Source organism: Passer domesticus, chromosome 6, assembly GCF_036417665.1.
Source record: "Passer domesticus isolate bPasDom1 chromosome 6, bPasDom1.hap1, whole genome shotgun sequence".
NCBI lineage: Eukaryota > Metazoa > Chordata > Aves > Passeriformes > Passeridae > Passer > Passer domesticus.
Genome location: NC_087479.1, coordinates 46997974 through 47020384, shown reverse-complemented (window position 1 = coordinate 47020384; position 22411 = coordinate 46997974). Strand labels below are relative to the sequence as shown.

Below are 22411 nucleotides of genomic sequence, written 5' to 3'. Positions count from 1 at the left end.
TCCTAACTATCATAATTTGATGTGCATAACTTGAAGAAGTTAAAAAAAAATAAGTTAAAGGGTGCCAGCCCTGAACAGTTTAGGAATACTTCCTGGTCAGGTAATCCAAAGGACAGAGGTAACCATGCCCATAGCTGGTGGAGTAACTGGACTGTGGACAGAGAAAAAACAGAAGCAAAATGACAAAAAGAGCCCAAGTTTCCAGGACACCATGTTGCAAAGCTTCAGCACTGATTTACTGGAGCACGGTCTCCTGTGTAGTATCAGCAAGACAGCAAATCCATAGCACTTCTTGAAGATGCTTCCAGTCAAAGTTTTCCTGTCCAATGGCACTGATGCCCAAGAAAGTCACAACACCTCTGAAATGGTGCTCTGTGCCAGTTCTGCACAGCTGATCAAACAACAGGAGATCCCTGGTTTATCTCCTATGTTCATTTCTATTGCCATTCATTACTCTGCAGAAATGTACACCAGGTTTCCCAAAGCAAACCTTTGGTTTCCCAGCAAACCTGGGGCTATGAGTCCCCCTCCAGCGTCAAGTTATGTAATTTGACTGTAATATCTGGAAAGCAAAAAACCCAGCCAGCCAACCAAAAAAAATATCCCAATAACAAACAACAGCAAATTCAAAAGGGTTCAAAAGACCCATTTTTCAGAAAATTGAATAATGGTGTATTCTGCAAAGACAAACCCTTTAAAGTGCTTCTGGTTTCAGAAATATTTTAAAAACCCCAGTGTTCCTATTGCTTTCCAGAGTTATCTGAATTCCTTCAAAAGCCCACTCAAGGTTAAAGAAGAAAAACAATGTTATTCTAACAGAACAAAGCTTTTTTTTTAATTACAAGATTTGAAATACAGTTGCAAAAGAAGAGCTAGAAAAGCAGAAATATTCAAGTTTAGAGTTTATCTTGTGTTAATTTTTTGCTCTTTTGTCCTCTGGGTTTTTTTTCTGAGGTGTTCCTCCTCCAGAGAGCTGCTTCAAAGAAGCTCTCAATACTCCCCCCCCCCCAATTTGTTCTCCACTACTGTTTTATTCTGCAGCCTTGTTTTAGCAGCTTGAGAATATGCAGGGCAGGGATTTTCCTACCTAAGCCCATCATTTTGTTTAGGAACTCACAGAAACTGCAGCTAGCAGCTCATCACTTTATAAACATCCTAACTGTATGCTCTAGAGATCATTTCTGTGTACAAACAGTTTCAGTCCAGTTTCAGCTACTGCAATTTCTCTGATAACAACTTGCCATGTTTACATCCATCTGAAACATTAAAACCCCCTGGGGAGCAGTGTGGGTCTTTGATTATTTATCTGTTTGATCGACCTGAACAACCTACTCGCAGTATTTTCAGAAGGCTGACTTCTCAGCAGCTGGAACACCAGGGGGGTTGGTGTTACTTGTCCTTCTGTCCTCGGCTGCCTAATCTCCCTGCCTGCTCCTTAGTGAAGATGTTAATTCAGAGCAGAGCTGGCAGCGGTCCCCCTGCTGCCCCAGGGGGTTCCTCCTAGCAGTATGCAGGCAGTCATTAGTCTCTGACTATCGCCTGTCAGGCAGCCCAAGCCACCGGGCCCTGCTCAAGCCAAACGGGGATGTCACATCGTGCGAAGTCATGCCATGAAATAACAGTAGAAATAACTTACGTTTGAAATCCCTGAGGGCAGCTACCCCGTCAGGCTGGCGGATTAGAGCACAGCAACGCAACGCTAGAGCACAACAAATGGTGCTGGGGTCTGCGGCTGGCAGGGGAGGGAAATGGTTTAACACCAAACAACAGAGGAACAAAAGAAGGGCTTGAGCCAGGTTCAGCCTAAGCCATTTTTATGCACCTAACTGATCTGCATAATTGAAAACCTCTTCTAAGCAGGAGGCTAACACACCTTAGCTGTCAGGAGGTGGGACAGGTACAGCCAAGGGTCATCTGGATCCTGGAGCAGGATGATAAACCACTTTGTAACAGTGCTTACAAGGATCTTGGAGATTTTGTGGCATGGAGGGTGCTAATCAGAGTGCTCTAGGCATTCTAATGTTTTAGAAAAATAGCTTGCATGCACCACAAAGGCATGCCCGTAACCTTCACTGTGCTAGTGCTGTGAGGAGGGTCACACAGAAAGACATACCCTTTGAGAAGGGAATACATGACAGTAAGAGGAAAACAGAAAAAAAAGAGTAACTTGGAACAAGCGTAAAAAAAATTTCCAATAAAATAGCATTTTCCCCTCAAAATGAATTTTTCCACAGTCTATAGGGTTACAAAAGAAAACTGGGCACTCTTGAAAAGGAATTTTCTGGTAGCAAACCATTTCTGTAAAAATGTGGACATAGCTCTCCCAGGGATCAGGATGATTCAGTGCTGCTGGAAATATTTAGTAGTTATCTGTAGTGAGATGGCAATATTTTGGTTATTTAGACTTCTGACGAGCATGGATCATTACAAATAGCTTATTATGAAGCATATAAGATGAGGTGGTAACTGGATAACTTGACAACAAATTATTTTCACTATATATAAGTGCATGACAGTCTATATTGGAAAATGATAAATTACACCATTCATGTGCCCTGAATTCACTGTAATCTCTCAAGGGGGGAAACAATCTAGGTTAAATAATGGGCAACTAAACAGAGACATATGTTCAATGTGCACCACAGATCAGAAAGGCAATGAGACGTTGGAAATCCTGCAACAATAGCTTTCCTCAAACTTGAGCTGCCAGTTGAAACTGAGAAATGCCTACACTTCTTTTTGCTTGATAAAACCTCTAAAATATCCCTTTCTCCTTCCATGCCAATGAGGCATGAAGTTGGTGGCACGGGGGAAAGCGTTGCTTTGGTTTGCGTGTTGCCGTGCGTGGCACCAGCAGCTCGTGCCTGTGCCGCACATCCCCTGCTGTGACTCCAGCCCTTCCTCTGAGGCTGCTCTGCACACTGCCAGGCACTCACGGCTGGGAATGCAGCTGTCTGACCACCTCAGGTGAAACCATCCGTACCACCCGTGTGCACTACCTGTGTTTGGGAGGAAAGGGTGTGGAGCTGACCCCTGGAGAAAGAAGGTTCTTGCTGCCCATGGAGGCAGCACTGTAGGGTGATGCTAGAGGCAGATGCCACCCAGATTGTCGGGGAAGCACTGGGAGAGGTGGCTCCTCCAAAGACAACCCGAGCTAATGGAACACCTCACGATTTTCTCTCTCCATGCCTTCCTGCCCAGGTGCACCTCTGGGGTGTCCATGCAGGCAGAGGGTGGGCTCCAGACGGGAGAGGCACGGGCAGAGGCAGCTGCCCGAGGGGCTGGCTGGCCAGTGGGTGGACGGGGTGAGCCGGCCCTGAGATGCATGCGTGGCTCTGGCCCGGCATTTCGTCTGTGCAGGAGGGGGGCTGGCGGCGGCAGGCGAGCCAAGTCAGAGCATAGCCAAGCGAGAATGTTCTGGCAGCCCTTCCTGGCAGCCTAAGCAAAGTTATTTATCACTTTGTGCATTTTCCTTCTCATCTGTGTACAGCCGGCTCCAATGGCTCAGCTTGCATTTTGCCTTCCAGAGCCAAGCCAGTCCCTTGGCTCTGCTCGGTCTTGGCTGTCCATTCACACCTTCTGTCTCCTCCAGCTCTTCCTGGAGTAGTGCAGGATCGCAAATTAGGAGTAGGTGTCTATAGCCAGGGCAGAGATCGAAGCATCAGCAACCTACACCGATGGCAAAGAGCACATCTCTCCCAGGGAGGGAGAACACCAAGCTGCTGTTTACTGGGGCTGAGAAGTTGTGCACAGTTTGTGCTGCTCCCAGACAGCCTCTGCTGGGGAGCTCCAGTGCCTGCCGGCAGCTATGAGACATTTTCTTTTATTTATTTTAAGGATTGTGCCTTTGCGCTGACTTTTTCCAAATTGGTGGATGCAACAGCAGAGAATTCACAGCAAAATTTTCCAGTCCTATGGACTCTTTTCCATACTGCTCATGAATTTTGCCAAAATGTCTAACAAGGGTACCTAAATTGGGCTTGAAAATAATACCAGCTGCATTCAGATATTTATGAGGCTCACATTTGCTCTTGATAAGGGCACACCACACTCATCTAAGAGCATTGCAAAAGCAGATCAATACTAACTCTATTACACCTTGCATCATCAAAAGCCTGGACAATAGTTTCAGGACTTTGCCCAAAGGAAGAACCCCTGAATTTAGCTGTCATTTCTCTCCTCCTCCCTGAGCTGCCCCTGCAGTTTTGTTTGGGGCTGCTAAATTCAGTGCCATTGTAACAGCAAGACTGCATTTGACCTTGCTGAGTTTCAGTCAGTGAAAAGATTTATGTTTTCTCTGCTGGATGTCACACTCTAGAAGATGCTAGATAATTCCCAGTCTCTGCAAGGCCAGATCTTGACTATCTTCTAGCCATCCTGGTCCCAACAGGGCAAAAACTCCTACTGTTCTGATCAGACACTTTTTTGTTTTTAAATCATTCTGATCAGATGGTGGAAAGATATAAAACAAGAAGTGAGGGTGAAAAGGGCACCTGGTCTGCAGTGGATTCCCAGAAGCACCCATGACAACAAAGTGTATTGAACAGCAGCTTTCCATCATGAGCCCCTGATTTTCACATCCTGAGAACTTTCCAAAATTGGGCTGCAATTTCTCAGATTTGGTCTCTGCCTGAAGGTAGAAGAGGAAGTTGAGTAAAATCCCTTCAGACCTTCTGAAATGAGGAGAGAATGAAAAATTGCATTTTCTTATTGTAATAAAAATTCTAACCATTTTTTTCTCTGTAAAAGGCCACATCAAGCTGCTTGGAATTTGAAACTTGGTGTGGGTATAGCTCTCATTACAAGCCAGATTCAAAGCAAGCTGAGGTCAATAACTGTCTCTCCCTTGATTTTGCCTGCCTCTGAAGAAGACCCTACAGCTAGGTAAACAAATCGTAGAGAAAATCGTTCAGAACAGTTGTGCCTATTTTCTACTTGGGAGTTGCCTGGGAACAAGCTCAGTTTATTTGCAATGTGTCTAGGGTTTAGATGTATTCACCAAAGCCCAGCTTTGCTCCATCCTCCTCAATTTTTATTTTAGAACCTTGCTCCATGAATAATCTCCTCGAAGAACATATCCACCAGCAGATGAAAGGACATCTTTAGGTAAAGAATTTGTAACTAAATCATTTCTACACCTTTTTTTTTTTTTTTATAGATGGGTCACAAGCGGATGATTTGTCAGTATTATGCATCCCTCGTGCACACCCCAGCGTATCTGAGGTCCTGGAAGCTGCTCACATTTCAGTGTGCTGCAAGGTTGAGAGCAGCAAAGCCCTTGGTGGATTGGGAACTGACCTCCACATCTCCCTGCTGCTCCAGCTTCGGGACCATCCTTTCTATTGGCATCAGAGTCAGAGGTCTTTCTGTGTTAAATTCTACTTCAATTGGTTTAATTCTGTTTTCTTGCTGGAAGAATATTTAGTAAAACAAACAAAACATCTTACCAATGTGAATATTCACAATTAATGACAAAACTCTGAAACAGGAAGGTCATTTCTTGGGGAGGGAGACTGGTATTATTTTGAATGAAGGGAAGAGTGCAAAGATCTTGCAATATTTGCTGTAAATGGGTTGTTATGGTGAACATTCCTGTCAGCAAGTTCATTAGCTCAGAGATCCACGAGTGAACAGAGACCAAAAAATATGTTTAAAAATTCAAGAACAGATTAGTGGACAATATTTTGCAATCTTTGTCTAGCTCTGCTTCTCACTGAGAATTAGTAACTTTACTCCAGGCCAGATTCAAATAGCCTTACTCATGCAGAGCAGCACTGTGTTTTATGAGTAACCCCAGTGACATTTAGGGCTGTATTTTGGAATAAGATTGGAATCAGAGAAAGACAGTGGGAGGCATGGCTGAATCACCTTGATTAATAAGTGTAAGATTGTTAGTTTTTTATGCGTCTATATAAATAAACGCAATGAGAATAAGGAGGGATGTCTGGATTGACAGGCATGTGAGGGAATTTATAAACATATTTTTGCAATATACAGCAGACTCCTTTTTAACAGAAAAGGACAACACCCAAAAGTTACTTAATATCAGGAAAAGAGGAATTCACACCTTCAGAAACAATAGAAGATCAAGCCATTTTGTGGGTTTTACTCTCAACAGTTCTGGCTGTTGCCTGTGATATTACATAAGGTCTACACTGCTCTCCATAGAAGTGATGGATGAAGTTTTCAGAGCTGCCCAAATGTCTTGAAAGCATGTGGTCCATTTTCCAAAATAACAGGGTCCTTGGGATTCTAAATCCCATTGAATTTCAGCACTTCTGGGAATGGTCTCATTCACTTCTAAATCAGTATGCATTTTCCAGTTTGTTACGCTCCCCGTTTCATTTTATCTTGGGACTCCAGCCATCACCATACATCAATAACAAGATCGTCAGAGGGCAGGATTAAAAAGGAAAGCACGGCTGTGACCAACTGCTCTGTCAAAATGCCTCCAAGACCCATCACAGGCTCCTGACATTACCAGTGAGCAAGGAAGGAGCCAATTCAAAGCTCGCTGATGTAAAGGAAAAGTCCACTCATTTCTATGGATTTCAGTGAGGCTTGGATCAGGCCCTGGAAGAATAAGGATGACATAAAAATAACATGACGTCTGCCAGATTCACCAATATGCTCTGATGTTTTGCCCAGCTCAGTGATGCAAAGCAGATGGGAAGCACTGACAATCCTGGCCCTCTTCAATCAGTTACTCTGTCTCTCGGATTAGTTTTCATCAGGCGTTTTATTCACGACATAAATACATTTATCTCATCAGTGCTTCTGCAAGAGTACTTCAGAAGAAAAATCACCACATTTCAACTTTATCAGAGAAAAGGTTTCCGTATTTTATCACTTGGTGACTACCAATTTTCAACAAGGTTTCTAAGAAGTTTATAATGGATCCCGTGAATTTTGCTGTACTTATGCAGGGCTTGTAATTAGTTAAGTTTAGCTGTCTTTTTCTTCCATACCACTTTGGCCCAAGCAGTATGCACAATGGTACCATTTGACTATTGCACCATCAAATGAGACACTGGGACAAATATTCTGCAAAATACAAAGCTTACCTTTAGGTTCAAGCTTAATCCCATCAAAGCTACCATAAATAAATACATGTACAGTTCACTGAATTGGTGCCAGAAAATGCATTTAAAAGAAAGCAATCCCCTTTGAAAATTACCCCAATGTCTCTACCCTCTCCTAGCCTATTGCTACACAAAAAGGAGTTAAATCCATTGGGAAATACATATATATGAGGAGTTTGTGCACTCAGTGCCTCAAAGAAAAAGGAAAAGGCATTGCCCTGTCTAACATTATATGCCAGGAACAAGCAATAAAGATGTAATTCAGGCTGAGCTTTTAGTATGCATGATTATAATAAATATAGGCATTAATAGACATTAAAAGTTGCTGAATGACTGAGAAGCTGAGTAGATTGGATGACGTCCCTCAAAATGAAATAATCTATATTTGGCTGGTAATTCATTTCTTCCGAGATGCTTTCTGCTTGACTCTGCATATATTCCTCATTGCAGAAATAACTTGGGCAATTGCAGTCTGGCTCCAGCCTCAAGCCAGCCAGCCTGGGAGCGAGCATTAATGCTGAATGACAAGATCCCAGTTCCATACTCCCCCCAGACACTTCTCCATGAAATGTCCCAAACTATTCAGATAACAGCTGCTGTGCTGCTCAGGGCCTGCTCCCTGGCAAAAGGACTTGATCACAATCACACAAGAGAAGGGTTGAATTGGCCCCAAGTGTGAGAGCCATCCTGCACTTCTGCACCCGTATTTCACAGGCTTTCCCAGAGCATGTCCTGTTCCTCAGAGCTGAGGGTGGCTTAGGGTGTCTCTGCCCTGGAGTGACAATCTGCTGCCAGCTGTGCTTGAGCACACAAAGGGAGGAGAGACAACATAGAAATGCACAAGATCAGGCACAACGCTGAAGCCTGGGTTGCTTCATTTTAGGTAACTTTAGATAACTTTACAATGATCAGTCACTTTTTAGAGGCGAAGACCAGACTGCAGAAGGATGGGTGAGGCACTGAGACAAACCTGCAACACACGCTTTGGCCAAACAACTTACAGTGAAACTCTATTCCTGGCTGCAGCAAAGATCCTGCTGACTTACAAAGGAAAACAATTAACCCTGTGTGCCCAAACTCTTCCTCTGAAAAGGAAGGATTGCTTGTCATATATCACTTGTCATCTCTCTGGATTGTAAAAGATTCAAGGCAGGAACTGTCTCTGTATGAGCACAGTACTGTCAAGTACTAGCCAGAGGTGAAGTGTTACACTCTTCTTCCTCCAGACTGAGCTGCAATGTTGCCATGTCTAATTTTGTCTTATTTCTCCTAACATTATAGTGCTTTGCTTCCTCTCTCTTCCATTCTGTTTATTTGTAGAAAGGAAGAAATGTCACAGAATAACGGGTTTATGCTGCTACATAAAGGCTAAGCCAGACTCAAGATATTACTGGAACAAATGCACAAATTACTAGTGAGACAGACGAAATGTTTATTTTCCTGTTGGGCATAGTGCTGATGAGATCATGCCCTATCGCAGTGCATTTCTACTCTGCTACACCAGTACCACACCTAGACCAAATCAACCAGTGGCCGCTCTGCTCCCTAGTCTTTTGTGCAGATTTGAAAGTCCTAGTCTTGGATATTCCATACAAGATGCAAAGCAGGTGAAAAAAAATGTTTGAAATATAATGGAGTTGCCCTTAATGGGCCACCAGAGAGTCCCTTTACTACACGAATAGCAGAGAATTGTCAAGGGCCCGGGATGGAGTAGCTCTGTGTAAGCTAACAGCATTGTTACTGGCTCTAGGAACTTACCAGTCCTGAGGGTACCCAGTGATTTCCCATCTGATCTACAGAAATCTCCGTTGTGGCTTCCACCATGACTGGTCCCACTCCTGGGCACTATGGAGAAACAAGAAAAGCTTCAGAAAAACATCTCTATGTGACCACTACACTGTGATCTCTGCTCAATTTGAAAGCAAGTCCTCAGCCCCAGAGGCCTCATTTACTTCTGCTCTATCCCCTAGCCCAGCCATATGTATCTATCTTGTTTATTTTTGAAGGCAGAATATATTTTACATGTCTTGAGTGACCTTTGGTGAAACAGTCTTCCTCCAAGGCTTCCCCATCCAGACAGGACTATAAAACAACTGCTCCACTTTCCACAATGATTCTGCCCAACAGCAAGTAAAGCACAATCAGGAGATTATTCAAAAAGTCTCAAAAACAGTCACTGGAGTAGATTTCACAGGCAGCAATGTCAAGACAGTAAAACATGTTTGATGGAGCATTTTACACTGCTTTAAATTTGGAATTCTTTGGAGAGTGTCTGAGGGTTTTTCAAGAAACAAACACGACCTTCGTCCGCCATGCACATACACACAAAAAGCTCTTTCATGGAATGAGAAGCTGTTATCCTGGGGCTCTGACCTCAGCTCACTCCTCAACTTTATCAATCACATTATATAATCAGTGCAGACTGAACAGCATTTGGAAAATGAGTTGGGCTGAGTTTTTCTTTCTGTCTTTTTTTTTTTTTTCCCTCTGCCCTCCATTTAGTGTACCCACGAAAGAGAGCCTGTAGCTCAGACATGGCTTGGGAAGGATCTAATGAGAGTTCTTTCCTCGCTAAAATGAGGTGCTGTGGTGGTATCTTAATAGGAGGTTTGGAGAGTTCCTTCCCCCAAGGCAGATTCTCAGAATATTTTGAGGTTGTCTCTTTGGAACTGAAAATGAAAGGTAGCTTTGCTGCTTCACAGACTCTTTGCATCCTTTCCTCTCAGTAATCAAGTGAGAGGTAAAACCACCAAGCAGGATAAAACCCCAAAGGGACAGTCCAAGGTACAATAGCACAACCTGGCAAGAGTGTCAGCGCAGCAGAGTAGCGTTTGGGAAAGCACTGTCCTCCCTGATTCTGCAGCTGGACAAGCCAGCCCCAGCAGTTCCACTTTCACCTCTGGCTCCCTGGAGTTACCAAACCCAAACCACCACACTCCTTGCTGGAGAATCCAGCAGCCAAATGTCCTTTCTCTATCTCCACAACATTTTCTCAGGAAAACCAAAATAAATTGGCTGCAGACAAGAGATGTTCGAGAGTAATATTCACAGCTCACCCTCACTTCATCCTTCCGCTGCACATCCATCCACAGCCACTTTGAAGCCATCCTAAACCTCATCACTCAACTTCCAAGGCTTTCCACACTCACAGCTTGGTACAACATTTCCCACACACTCTCCCCTCACACCAAAAACACACTTCACTCGAAGTTCAGTGCTCAAGCCTTGTCAATGGCAAGGAGACTAATCACATCACAGCATTCAGTGCTTCATTAGCAGCTTTCCCAAACCAGGGATCCCCTTCACTGGGAGCAAAAATGCTCACGGTTTTAATCTGGTGACAGCTGCCTCAAATTATGTACTGCTGTATTAAAACTGACTGCAGGTTGATTTCTCTGCTTAACTCAACTCACCACACATTAACACACCAGCTGACAACCAACACTTAGAATGTGCCCTGTCTGCAAAGCCGCCACTGTTACTGTCAGTTTGGGCAGCTGGAGTGTTGCTTGCTGCAGAGCAACACAGACCTCTACCAATCCTGCTTAGATGTTGTAGTTTATCATACAGTTAGAGATATGTGACTACTGCAGACAAAACAAAATCATAGCCAAAACTTCACTTAGAATCTCCAAAAATCCAGATCTTTATTATGCGTCAAAGAAGTTTGTCTAATTCCATTGATTTTAAACACATTCTTTGTTACTTCCTCTCAGCTGGAAGGAGATACACAGAGGGAAAACCCCTTCTGATATACTCACAGCCTGACCCAAGTTGTTCTTACAAGATTTCCAATTTCTGTTCTGCATCAAAGACATGTATTATCCATGAGCCATTGGCAGGGAGAGAACCCAAGACTTCGAGCAATAAAAACCACAGGGCTGGGATTTTTTGCTATTGAAGTTAAAGGGCTCCAAACTGGGGTAAATCCTTACAGCTTCCTCTAGGTGCTAGAAGTGAAAACCTGAACCACTAATGATACTTTCAGCTAGAGGGGAGCCTGATGTATTTAATGAATACATCAGTAATTCAGTCACTATATTACAGCACTCATCCTTAGTAGCAAATGGACTTTGCACTCAGGTCACCGGGAGCAGTCCAAGGTCATGCACATGTATCAAATTGGAGCCTTAAACCACACACAGTCCCTGTGAGGTTGCACTACTGTTGTCATTCAGTAAGTATGAAAAGGTAAGTACACAACTGCAATGGCAGTTTTGGATGTATTTCTCTGGACCAAGGTGAAATTTCCAGCCTTTCAAATGAGTTTATTGTCACAAATCCCCAACAAAGTGGCCTTTTTGCTTGGTGTTTTTGAATTCTTTCCATTTTTGCATACTCTGTGGCTTCCCAGAAGCAGCCCCTTTGCTCCCAGCACAGCACCCGTTTCTGGCAGCTTGTTTGTCTGCACCACCAAGTCCCCTGCTGCCAGCAGAGAGCCAGTGAGCAGTCACCCAGCAGAGACCCTGCTCAGAGCCAAGAGGACCTAAGCCCATTTCTCAGGTCTGCCATTTCCCTCTCCCTCTCTTCCAACTGGACATCTGTTCTTCAGCTGTATGGACCAGACAGTCCTTCATTTCTCCTGATTTTTACAGTGCCCATCGAGGTGACAAACTCTTCTATTCCCCACTGTTGTACAGCAGAGGATGAAATGGAATTTTAATGTCAGCTGGAGCCCCTTGGCGCTATTAATAAAAACAACGATAATAACAAGGGAGGTTTGCAAATTAGCAACCCTTGCTACAAACAGTGATACACCCAATTTAGCACAAATCATTGCAGGCTCTTGCCTGCTTAGTGGCTATTTTAATCACTGGTGACTAATGCCTGTGAGGGCTATTCCAGGGTTTGACGTGTCTTAAACACAAGAAAATAGGGAAATCTTGGAGAGAGAGAAAGAAAAGAGAGGAGAGGAAGAGGGCAAGAAAAGGAATTGGCCAAAGCCAAAGGTTCATCACCAAAAAGCGTTCAGCTCATACCACCCATTTTGATGCTGTTGCTACTGCATTTGCTGGGGTCACTGACCAATTCCTCCTCTGAATAACAACATCATTTCTCTTCTTTTGGTGCAAATCTAAGAAAAACAGTCATGCTCTGGAACACAAAGAAAGGCTACCTGTCCCTTCCTTGGTTATGGAAATGGGGGTCAGCCTTTTTATTTTCAAAGGGGGCAGAGCTGGAATGCTCCCTGGCACACCACCAAAAAGGAAATATCTGCTTAAATATTTGACAGGAAGAGAAATAAAGAGAAGAGAGGAAACAATGCGAAGGGGGATGGGGAGAGGGAATTCTTATTTTGTGCAGAGGAAAAGGGCTGCATGGCAAATGAAGCCACAGCTCACCTCTGCTGGACTGTACTGAGCTTCACCTTCATGAAGTGAGCATCTTTTCCTTACACCACTCACGTATTTTTCTCCATCCTAGCTTCCTAAGGACTAAAGGGCTTTTCCTAGTTGAGGAAAACTGAACAAAAAGCCACCAAGCACCACATCCCTCACCTAGACATGTGTGTTTACCCAAGACACACTTATCTCTTTTCCTGTGGTAGGTCAAGGCTCACAAGCACTTGAACACACCTGACAACATCCAGATCACATTAAGCAGCACTCCGGAGAAAAAATAAAACAAAACACAACAGAAAAAACAACTTTCTGAAAATGTTTTGGGGAAAAAAAATTGAATTTTGAAAAAATAAATTTGCAGGGAACAAAAAAGACATTCTTCAGACCTAAAGGTTAAAACAATGTTTGATAACACAAGTGATCAAAGTAGGATTTGACCAACAGCATCCAACCATAATTATTTATGTAAAGGCCATCAAAATCATGAAACAGTTTGGATTAGGGAGCTTAAATATCAACTAGTTCCAAACCCTCTGCCACAAACAAGGACAACTTCCACTAAACCAGATTGCTGTAAGTCCTGTCCAACTTGGCCTTCAACACTTCCAGGGACGGGGCATCCACAGCTTCTTTGGGCGATACATTCCTGTGCCTCATCACCCTCATTGTAAAGAATTTCTTCCTAATATCTGATATAAACCTACCCTCTTTCAGTTTAAAACCTTTACTCCTCATAATTCTCTCTGATATAGAGTTCCCCCCCATCATTCCTATAGATCTCCTTTTGGTATTGGAAGGTTGCTATCACGTTTCCCCAGAGGCTTATCTTTCGTTCTTCAGGCTAAATAACCCCAGCTCTCTCAACCTGTCATCAGAGGAGAGGAGCTACAGCACTCTGGTCACCTTCATCACCTCCTCTGGACTCACTCCAGCAGGTCCACGTCTTTCTCACACTGGGGACCCGAGAGCTGAACACAATACTTTGGGTGGTGACTCAGAGAGCAGAGTAGAGAGGGCAATAACCTCCCCTGACCTGCTGGCCACAAGTCTTTTAATGTAGCCCAGGATGCTTTCTTTCATGGCCAGCTCATGGCCAGGTTTTCATCCATCAGCATCTCCAAGTCCTCCTCTGCCAGGCTGCTCACAATCCACACACTGCCCTGTCCAGGTACTGTCTAGGATTGCCTTGGTCCTGATGCAGAATCTTACACTTGGCCTTGCTGAACTTCATGAGGTTCACATAAGCCCATGTGTCTAATCTCTCAAGGTGTCTCTGGAGGGCATCCCTTCCCTCTAAAGTATCAGTAGATGATAGCTTGGTGTCATCAAGAATGACAGGAATGGGAGTCCAAGTCTTCTGCTTTCTCTGGTGTACTCCATCTGACCAACCAGCACCATAAAATCCTTTTACTCAGGCCATGCCTGAATAGAAAACCACCCCTGAGTACCCAACACAATTTCCTTCAGTACCTGCTGATTTCATGGCAGCCAAGGAACTCCATTAATTCTCCAGGGCTCAGGGGAGAGAGATACAGCAAAGTAAAAAGCCTGGAAGACAGATTTTGCAAACAAGAGTTCAAGACAAGAGTTCAAAAAATGCAGCATTCTGTTCCTGCTCTTTGAGAGCTAATGTGCACTTTAACTTTTAAACAGAAGATGTGGGGAGACTGGCTCAAATCCTCCAGTTTGGCTTCTCCTCTCTATTACACCATTGCGAACATGCATATACTTTGTGGCCCCATAAAATCTTTACATTCACTCAGGTCACTGCAGGTTTAGTTTTACAGTGTTGGAGGCACCAAACAGGACTGATCATAAACAGCTGCTTCTGTTTTTAACTAAGAGGGGAATCTTTTTGGTTTATTGCTCTGTGGCCACTGAGTGCTAGCACTGGAAAGCTAGTCATCCAAGTTGCCTTGGACCTATTTCTCAAAATATGTTGGGTTGGGTTTTTTTCAGTACATGTTTGTTTACCAGTGTGGCTCCAGATTGTTGGCTAAGATCTGTAGACCCCTGGTGTAGCTACAGGAAATATTTCTGAAGTGTTCCTTTTCTGAGAAGTCTGCAGCTTAAATAACTAATCTCTTTCCATGAGGCTTCTGCACCAGCTATCTGGTTTCTCTCTTCTTTCCCTTCTCCCCACCTCTCTGTCCTCTTAAGCCATAATTTGGTGATAAAGAAGACATCACCTCTGTGGGTGTTGGTAGCAAGGAGAATGTCATGTGGTGCATAGTGCAAGTCAAACTTTCGCCCATGCAGTTCTTGATCTGTTTCACTTGGATTTCTATTTGTTATTCCTGTATATTTTTTCCTCAAGCAGTAGATGTGACAGGCTGTCTGCCTATGCTTGTACTTCACAGATCAGACAGGAACCTCCTAATTGACAAGAGGAAGAACTGGAAATTCTGGGGGTGGCCACAGTTGGCAAAGTTCACACATTCTCTGATAAGCTCTCCAGGAAAATGTACCCTACAGCTTGTTCTGGCCTGAAACTTGCCAGGTACTCCCGAGTACAGAGTCTTCTGCATCCCTTCATCCTTGACCAGATTTTCAGGAGAACTCAGTGCACTGACATGCAACATTTGTGGTTTCATAAAAGGATCCTTTGGAAACCCGGCATGTGTTTTGTTTCAAAGATGGACTCTCTTGAAAATCTGGTCTTAACAATCATGAAAAACTCTGGAAAAATTACTTCTGCTTCTTCTGACACAACGTGTAGCTTTTGCAGGTCCTGAAAGCTCCACTGCAGCTCTTTCACTGAGGCCTGCACTCTGCAAGGTGATGACAAAAGCTCAAAATATCCTTTCTTTTATCATCCAGAGATGTAGGGGTTCCATGTACAGGAATATATCAAAACCAAGAGGTTCCAGTCCTAACTCAGCTGAACTTTCAAAGCTGCTTGGAAACCTAATTCACATAAAACTTTATGGGAACTGGACATCCAAATTCCCTAGGTGGCTTTGCAAAACACAGCTGTAACTAATTGCTCTGCAGAAAGGTTTGGGGGGAAGATTTTGATCTAGAAAAGGAGAGAGAGATTTCAATGCCAAAAAAGCTTTTGCAATAGATTCTCACATGGAATCCACACAGCCAATTCTGGGCTATCTTGTCAATGAAGTAAATGGAGCCATTTTGTAATACCTAATCCTCTCTCTGTAACTCTTCATGCACCTGCAGAGGTTATAAACTAAGTGGGAGAAAGAATTTCTTTTGCTGAGTTTTTAGTAATCCCTGCCGCTGCAAACTCTGGGGCTGAAAGTTTGAATAAATCAAAACGACTGATGAACAATTCACTCCCAACTCATTCCCATTGAAGAAATTGTCACATTCCATCAGTGAGTCTGGTAAAATCTGTGACCATCTCAACCCTTATCAAGCCTTAATTTCTTCTTCCTGTTTTGGCAATAATTTAACGTTAAAGGTCACAGAGTGAAATGCTCAGTCAGGAAGCTGAGGAGTTCTGATTTAATAACAACATTATTTAGCCCCACGAAGCCCCACTTGGTATTTTCACCTCCTTTGTTCCTTTTCAAGACCATGATCCATCTTCCACTGAAGACAATGGGAGCATTTCCACTGAATTTAATGAGACTTGGATCAGGCCTAAATGTCAGTATTACTCTATTAATATTTATGCTGTTGGAAGTATGTCAGAAAATATACAGGATGTGCAGAGCGGCAGAGTGAGCGATGAGAATCATAAATTTTCCTGACAGTCACTTCTTCACAAATCCTTAACATTTCTAATCTAACCACGGCAGTAATAAACTAGCAGGATTCTAACCTTCTCCTCTTACTGTACAAACCTTTCTCCCACTGTAATCTGTCTGAGTTGGCTCCAGAGTTGAAAAACCATCTGCGTTGCAACTCCCTATCTAGCTCATGTCTAGTCTCTCCTTCCCTCTCACACACATATATAAGAAAATGAAACTGTTATTTTAGAAGTTGCACATTAAGTGGTCAAAATTAAAAGGTTCTCAAAACCGACAAGCTGCATGATTTACTGTGTTTAAAGAGCCTTAGCTTAGCAATCTTCACAGCCTTCAAAGCAGAGGAGCTGAGCACCCAAACCTGTTACTGCAAGGCTCCCACAAACATGACAAGTGGCAACTGCTCTGAGAAGGTTTCTCCAGGCTGTTTTCCTTGGTGTTTCCTCTCAGCGTGAGGAAAGGGCCAAGTAGTGTGGCAACAAGCGGAGCCTGCTGGCTTGCCACGGGAATGCCTGTCACTGCAGGGTGTGTGGCAACCACAGTGGTCAGACCCTCTTCACACAGCTACTCCAACCTCCCTGTTGCTGGAGAAGTGATGGGCAAAACAGCCCCAGAGGCCTGAAATTTCTGTTTCCTTTGAATAAGTCTCCAGACGGTCGGATTCCTGCCTGCCTCACCGCCCCTTCCCAGTGAGCTGAGCTCGCCTGAGTGGGTGGAGGAATGCGGGCAAGCTCGCAGCATAATAGTCAACTGACCACCAGAGCTGTAGAGTAAGGTCACTGGGGAAAAACAGCCATTGAAGAATGTGGCTGAGCTATGCCCCAGCTATGCAGGAGGAGGCTTTGTCTCCTTTGGCATGCTGAGCCTGACCAGGGCCACAGACAGGATGGCACTGAGAAACAGGCAGGAGCTGCTCCAAAGGGATGACCTGGAAAGGGTGGCTGCCAGATATGTTTGCAGGACATCACCTCCTAACTCTGCTTAGCTGCCTGGTCTAGACCTGAAGTATAGCATGAGAAAACATGGAAATTACATACAAATTAGGTAGGTAGAACATAAAAAGGTTAATAAAAGGTAGTTTTGTGGTACTCTTGGAGATACACTGCTTCCAGTAGTCAGATTAACTCATTCAGATTAAGAAATACACTCCGTGCTAAGGGGCTAAATCTAGCATAGTTGAGGTGGAGAGGGACCTTTTGGGGACATCAACCTGCCCTACTCAAGCAGAGTCACCTAGAGCAGGCTGCCCAGACCAATATAGTGAACTTCAAGAGACAGATGTTTAAAGTGAGGAGCTTCTTTTGTATCTGAGTGGTGATCTGTTCCTAGGGACAGTATCCTCTGCTCCTGTCAAGCCAGCAGTCCAACTTCTCAGCTTGAGCCTATCAATCCAAAACCTCAAATCTGAAGGATCCGTTCCCTGAGGGACATTTTTGTCAGTGCAAACATGATGGTTCTGACCATTTCTCATGTTGCTAAACAGCAGTGTATGCAAAATCAAAATCTAACCATTGAGACTGGAATTTTCATCAAATCGTAAAAGATTTCAGACACCGTAAGTCCTGACACAATGGGCAGCTCACACCAGTATGGTCCCTTTGAACTTCCCACAAAACCAGCTTTTGCAACGTTACTTTTAATTTCTGAAAATATAACAGAGCAATCAGTTCCACAGTGCCTTTGGACTGATGTTTTATCACTCTGGTGATGGGTGAAAGGGCAGGAAGCAGAGGGACAGGATGGAATTTTGAACATGACCCAAGTCCTGCCAGGACACAGGGGAGGGACACTTTCCGAAAAAAGAGAAGCTTTGCCATGGGGGAAGTGGACTGCCTTGCCTCCATATCCTGTGGATCCAAACTTCCCCCTGAGCGTGACATCTCTTATGAAAATATGCATGCAGACTTCTCCAAACTGCTTCCCGCTCCACTCTGGCAGAAGGGCCAGTTCTTGACAGTCTGAGATTTTAACAAAAAATAGGTTTAGCCCTGCCACTCAAACCGTGTTAATGCAGTGGAAACGAGGGAAGAATCATGCCTAATATTACATTTTGGCTGGAGATTTCCTGTGGAAATCTTTGACACAAAGAAAATAAAGTGTTTGATGAGATGAGATGTGTCACAGAAAGTATCAGCTATCCTGATTGCTTGAAACTGAAGTTTCAAATAATGGCAAGAAAACCCACAATGGTTCATATCATCTGGGCATGAAGTTTTTCCATCTTTCCTCTACAGAGCCAGCATATCCTTTAGGAGAAGGATCTCAGACTAGTCTTCCTCACTGTATGTCTCTTAAAATATAATGGTGCTTCACAAAAGCAGGTTTTGGTCTTTTTCCTCTCTTTTTTTCCTTCATATGGAAAATTGCTGCTTTATGGATCTCACTTTGAAGAAACCTTCAAGGCCTTAACTCAGAAAGCATAAAAAGCACTTCAGCAGTCTTGGCTAAAACTAATTCAAATTTTGACATGTGCTTATGTGACTGGGGTTACTATTTCAGGTACTAGAAATGTTCATCATTTAAGAACCCACAAAGTCCTTGTCAGGCCTGAAATTGTAGCAGAACTTCAAATTCAAGGAATTTTGGCCCAGTTTTCAAGCTTGCATTGAGACAAACTCAAAATTTACAATCACTCTGGGTCACCAGTAGCTCTTTCAGACACTTTTTTTTTTTTTGTTAGGAAACATAACATGCTAGGAATTTAAACAAAGGTGGTGTATCAGCAAATGAGTCTCACACAGTGTGATCTCATCTCCAAGCCATGCAATATTTGGGAACAGGAGTGAAGTTTCTTGTCCTTTAGCAACAAACCAACACAGCAGACAATAGCTAAAATACCCATACAGTTTAAAATACAAATATATCTTCTCAAACCTGCCACCTCCCTTCCTTTCCCACCCCACAGAAGATAAAAGTGGACTATTTATCATCTAATAAAAGTTATGTGAAGCAGAAGGAGGTACTTAGGTAATCATTTTTGATTTAGACATGGAGGCAAATACTCAGCACGTAATTTTCCAAACATTAATTTGATGAGAGTCTCACCAAGATCATCATAAGCTCAAATACAATTTGGACAAGATTTTGGGGAGTTCTTAGAAGGGCAGCTGGAACCACATGGCCCCAAGGACTCTTGATCAGGAAGAGCAAGAAAATTCAAGCCTGGATGCACACCAGGAGTGTGAGCTGGTGATTCAGTTTCACTCATCAGCCTGCATTTGATGTTTTAAACCTTTCAGACCAGGGATTTTCACTTACTGTATATGACATGCAAAGCACCCAAGAACAAGGGGAACCTGATCTCTGGGCATCTTAAGATCTACATTCCAAAAATGAAACAAGTTTTCCTTCTTTTTTCTGAGACTCTGCTTCAATTTGAGACTTGACCTGGGATAAGCAGAGGTTCAGGAAAATAACACAAATAAGAAAAAAAGGCAGAAGATCTAATGAAACATGGTATCCTTGGTATATCTGCTGAGCCCAGGAAGCTTTTCCCATGAGTTTTTTCTTAACATCTTCTCTCTATGATTTTTTGTGTGATGAGTAGTTCTGAGATTAGCACCCATTGGAGGGAAATGTCTCCTCACCAGAGCTATATTTCATTATATCTAGAAATTGGATTACCTTTGAAATCTCTACTCCCTTCACAAATTAGAAAGGAACCAGCTAAATAGTCCTTAGGAAGGAGAAAGAGGAGCAAGCAGGATCACAAGGTCATGCCCAATATACATTCACATTAGTCTTATTTCCTTAGAAAACTCGCAGTAAAAATATGCAAAATACTTTCTCAGGTCTTGGATGCTGGAATTAGATCTGTTCTGCTTGCCTACATCCACCACCCAAAGTGACAGGGTTATGAACATGCCCACTAATGCACGTTGCTGTGAGTTGTGCCTGATTATCTCCTTCAGAAAGGGGATCAGGCCCTTGATCAAAAAGCTGAGGCAGATGTAGAAAATAGTGGCCTTACTGAGCCAGACTGGAAGTTCATCTAACGGGGTATCTTGTCTCTAGAAGTGGCCACAAAAGGAAGAATAAAGTTCAGCAGACATATTTGGTACTTTTCTCCAGGGTTCACTTCCAACAATTTTTACTCAGCAACTTCTTAAGGATGACATCACCCCACACACAGCAATCTCTACAGATTTCTCTTCAATGAGCTTATGTTAACTGGTAATTCAGAGAAGTTTGCTGTGATGTGAAGTTTTGCTGTGTTTCCTGAAGACATGTGTCATGTCTCCTGCAATATACCACAGGAGAAAAATCTCAGAGGCAGCACAGAGCAAAGCAGCTTTAACAACCCTCAAAAGCTGGACTGGGCTAGAAAGCATTAAGACTACACAGTTTTTCAGACATTTGACAATTTATGAAGATGTGAATAGATGCTGTCCTTTTGTATATAAAGTCTCTCCCTGGATTAGACAAACTAAAGCAGCTGAAGGATTCTCATGCCAGTGTAGCCTGCACCTACAAAGAGTTTTCCTGGCACAACCAAACTGGTCAAAGCTGCGACTCCCTGCTGTACTTCAACTCATGTAACCAAGCACATAAACCTCTGGAGTGGAGACCTGGCTGTGATTCAGCCACAAAGCAGACACGAGCTCTGAGCACCTACATTTGCCTTTTGCTTGTTTTCCACAAGCTTCTCCCCAGACAGGGCTCTGACCCAATTCTCACTGAAGCCCACAGAGGCAGCCGACCGGCTGGAGGAGCTGGATGGCACCCAGCGCCTGCCTGAGTGAAATGCTATCCACTGTCTCACAGCTCCAGGCTCCTGCCCCTGCAGCTCAAAGCCACCCTGACTCCTGCATTCCCCCCCAGCTTAGCGGGATGACCAGCGCCAGCCCGGGTACAAACAAAGCTGCTCAAATCCAGTGTCACCACTCACGCAGGGCAGGATTGCCACCATCCCCTGGCACCCCGGCCTCCCCCTCCCAGCCAGCCGCAAGAGCATGCCACATCTTGTGCCCACATTTTCTTTCCTAAGGAAGCCCTCAGGGGCTTCTTTGGCACAGTCCACACTGGTAGTGAACAGCTCCCTTTGGCTTCCATGTTTACATCCTTGTGGTTGTTAATTCGAGAGAAGCCTTTTATTTTAGACACACACACACCCCAACTCCCTCTGCAGGGGGGGGAAAATGTGACCTTTAAGATTGTTTATACCAATCAACAAGAAGCCCTCATGCTGCCGGATTCCAAGAAACACGAGACTGTCTTGGAGCTTGGAAGAGGGAGGGGAGCATGGGCAGGAGAGGGAGCAATCAAGGTCAGGAGTTCACAGACAGGATAAAGCATAAGGCAGGATGAGCAGGAGATGTGGCAGGGCAAGCTCTCTCCATTCAGAGAGGCAAGGCAAAAGCTGGCAGCTCCATCCACCATGTGCGGCACACCGGCATCCCGGGGCAGGGAACCGACATCCCAAGGCAGGAACGAGCTGGTTGGGGTGGCCTTGCAGAATGAGGGTGGCCATTTCTTCCTCAGAAATGCCTCACGGGTCTTCTGCCAGCCTTGCAGCATTTCACTGAGGACCAAGAGTGATCCAGGATGAGGAGAAATTATTGCAGTCCAGTTCTGTATTCTGGTGTCCGCTGTGATGAATAAAGTGTTTTTGACAAGACAAGGAGAAAGATGAAAATATTCTCCCACTGCTGAACACAAAAGTAAATAAATAAATAAACAGACAAGCATTCAAATCCAGGAATTTCCTTTCATTGCCAGCATCAGCCTTTAAGTAGCACCACAAATTTTTTCCTACTATTATACTGAGACAAATGAGCAAAGGTTGTGGTTTCAGGGATCCAAACTTAAAGTGTCCTAACAGGCAGAGGAAGCACCGGACTGGCATGAAACCCATGGGGGTGCCTTGTGTTCAAAATGCCTGAACTGACAGGAAGGAGGATTTGCTTCAACTTCAAAGGCGGTAGCACCACCATCTTAGTAGGTTCAAGACTGAGTCCTTGAGGGGGGAAAGAAAAAGGGCAAAGCATCAATAAAAACCATGGGAGCACAAATGCAGTGGGATAGACTGAGATGCTGTGATACAGCACACCACTTCTGGGCAGCTGGCCCAGCTCAAGGCAGGGGTTTCTGGGACAGAGGTACATTTCTTCCTTTGAGTCCTCTCCCTAAACAACACATTACAGTGGTTGTCAAATTCAGCCCCAAGGTTTCTGGCATGAAGTCAGGATTTTGACAATTTCAGTGACTTTTCTGTGGTCAGAGCTCTCTATGATTCTATATAATTATAATTACAGGGCTGTGTCTTGTTCTCATTTAC

General features: G+C 43.9%; 1 long non-coding RNA gene across 1 annotated transcript in view; it reads right to left on the bottom strand.

Annotated features, from left to right (window-relative positions):
• Positions 1-5212: 5212 nt before the first annotated feature.
• Positions 5213-22411, bottom strand: part of LOC135303425 (uncharacterized) — an 84695-nt gene continuing 67496 nt past the window's right edge. The window contains exons 2-3 of the long non-coding RNA XR_010364910.1: positions 8841-8927; positions 5213-7044 (exon numbers count right to left, since the gene is read on the bottom strand). This is a non-coding gene — a long non-coding RNA (uncharacterized LOC135303425). The remainder of the gene's footprint in view (positions 7045-8840; positions 8928-22411) is intronic.